The sequence below is a fragment of the Urocitellus parryii genome, chromosome 5 (genome assembly GCF_045843805.1).
Source record: "Urocitellus parryii isolate mUroPar1 chromosome 5, mUroPar1.hap1, whole genome shotgun sequence".
In the NCBI taxonomy this organism is placed as follows: domain Eukaryota; kingdom Metazoa; phylum Chordata; class Mammalia; order Rodentia; family Sciuridae; genus Urocitellus; species Urocitellus parryii.
In genome coordinates this window covers 190,575,975-190,578,644 of record NC_135535.1, presented here as the reverse complement: position 1 = coordinate 190,578,644, position 2,670 = coordinate 190,575,975, and the positions used below count along the sequence as shown (strand labels likewise).

The window sequence follows — 2,670 nt, the reverse complement described above, 5'->3', positions numbered from 1 at the left end:
GGTCAGCTGTCCAGAAGTTTTCTGCACACTGTCATTTTGGGTCTGTTTTATTCAGCTTTTTCATTGCTGTGCCCAAAATACCTGACCAAAAATAATTTTAGAGGAGAAAAAGTTTATTTTGGGGCTCATGGCTTCAGGGGTCTCAGTTCTTAGATGGCCTATTGTATCATCTCAGGGCCTGAGATGAGGTAGAACATCAGGGCGGAAGTGAGTGGCAGAGGAATACATCTGGGAACATGGCACCAGGAAGCCGAGACTGATTCTATTTTCCAGGGACAAATATATACCCCAAATGCATGCCCCCAATGACCTTCCCACCTTCAGTTATGACTCAATTAATCCTTATCAGGGGATTAATTCACGGATTGGGTTAAGACTCTCATAACCCAATCATTCCACCTCTAAACCTTCTTGCTTTGTCTCACATAGGAAATTTTGGGAGAAACCTCACATCTAAACCCAAACAGAACCTTATGGAAGTTTCATTACATAATTATGATTAATTAAACCATTGACCACTGGCTAGCAACTCCCACTTTAGCCCCTGTCCCCTCCTAGTTCTGTCTCATGACAGGGCCAAGAAGTAATGACACCACAGTAGCCAATAAACACACCCAGAACCCAAATTTTGGTTTCTAAATACCATTCTCTAATAAGAAGAGTTAGGACTGCTGAGATCACGTCCACCCAGCGAGTACAGTCCCCTCGCCGTTCCACGGACTTTGCCATGGAAGACTACATCGATATCGCTGCGCTGGTCCTTGACAATGGCTCAGGCGTGTGCAAGGCCGGCTTCGCGGGTGAGGACGCCCCCCGGGTCGTCTTCCCCTCCATTGTCGGGCGCCCGCGGCACCAGGGCATGTTGATGGGCATAGGCCAGAAGGATTCCTACGTGGGTGATGAGGCCCAGAGCAAGAGAGGCATCCTGACCCTCAAGTACCCCATTGAGCACGGTGTCGTCACCAACTGGGATGATATGGAGAAAATCTGGCACCACACCTTCTACCATGAGCTGCGCGTGGCCCCCGAGGAGCACCCGGTGCTGCTGACCGAGGCCCCACTGAACCCCAAGTCCAACCGTGAAAAGATAGCCCAGATCATGTTCGAGAACTTCAGCACCCCGGCCCTGTACGTGGCTCTCCAGGCGGTGCTGTCCCTCTACGCCTCTGGCCGCACCACCAGCATTGTGATGGACTCTGGCGATGGGGTCACCCACACAGTGCCCATCTATGAGGGGTATGCCCTCGCCCACGCCATCTTGCGCCTGGACCTGGCCGGCTGGAACCTAACGGACTACCTCGTGAAGCTCTTGACCCAGCGTGGCTACCGCTTCACCACCACGGCCGAGCGGGAAATCGTGCGTGACATCAAGGAGAAGCTGTGCTACGTGGCCTTGGACTTCCAGCAGGAGATGTCCACGGCAGCCACCAGCTCCTCCCTGGAGAAGAGCTACGAGCTGCCTGACGGCCAGGTGATCACCCTCGGCAATGAACGGTTCCGCTGCCCTGAGGCGCTCTTCCAGCCTCGCTTCCTGGGCCTGGAATCCTGCGGCATCCACGAGACCACTTTCCACTCCATCATGAAGTGTGACGTCGACATTCGCAAGGACCTGTACGCCAACACGGTGCTGTCCGGGGGCACCACCATGTACCCAGGCCTTGCCGACCGCATGCACAAGGAGATCTCGGCCCTGGCGCCCAGCACCGTCAAGATCAAGATCATCGCTCCCCCGGAGCGCAAGTACTCTGTGTGGATCGGCGGCTCCATCCTGGCGTCACTATCCACCTTCCAGCAAATATGGATCAGCAAACAGGAGTACGCCGAGGCTGGCCCCTCCATTGTCCACCATAAATGCTTCTAAGGCAGACTGTTACTTTGCTTTTCTGGACAAAAACCTAACTTGCTCAGAAAACAAGATGAGATCGGTATGGCTGTGTTTGTTCTCTTTTTTTGTTTTGATTTTTACTTTGTTTTGTTTTGTTTGGGCGCATTTGCCTCGGATTTAAAAACTGGAGCGGGAAACCATACAGGAAGGTGACAGCATTGCTTTTATGTAAATTATGAAATATGATCTTTTAAAAGTCTTGCCTTAATACTTTTTGAAATTTGTTTTATTTTTGAATGGTCAGCCGTCGTGATTCCCCTCTTTTTGTCCCCCGACTTTAAAGATGTATGAAAGTTGTTTGTCTTCCTGGGAGTAGAGGGATTACCTGTACAGTCTTGAGACCAGTTCAGTAAAAATACACACCTAAAACCAAACAAACAACCAAAAATAAAGAATCAGGGGTCCTCCCACAAATGGATGATTCTAGATCTGAGAAAAGGAAAATATATCTGGTTACACCAAATAAAAAGTCCCAGGAATGAAAGAAAACTTGGATGCAGGTCAGAATGCAAAAGCTTCAAAGAATGAACCACAGAATGAAAAAAAAACAAAATTGAATTATAACATAAGGAATAAAATAAACATAAGTCCATATTTGTAAATAAATTGACAAAAAACACAATAATGGAGAAGAATGGATATATTTTCCTTATATTAGAATTCCAAATAATAATACATTGGAAAATGGGGGAAATAGAAAATCACAATTATGATTAATAATTATTCCTCAGTAATTATTAATGCAGGCAATATACCCTGAGGAATACTCAAATTAGTGGGCAAAA

General features: G+C 47.8%; 1 pseudogene; it reads left to right on the top strand.

The window, feature by feature from the left end:
- The first annotated feature begins 727 nt into the window (after nucleotides 1–727).
- On the top strand, nucleotides 728–1,861 carry LOC113199519 (actin, cytoplasmic 1 pseudogene; annotated as a pseudogene).
- The last annotated feature ends 809 nt before the right edge of the window (nucleotides 1,862–2,670 follow it).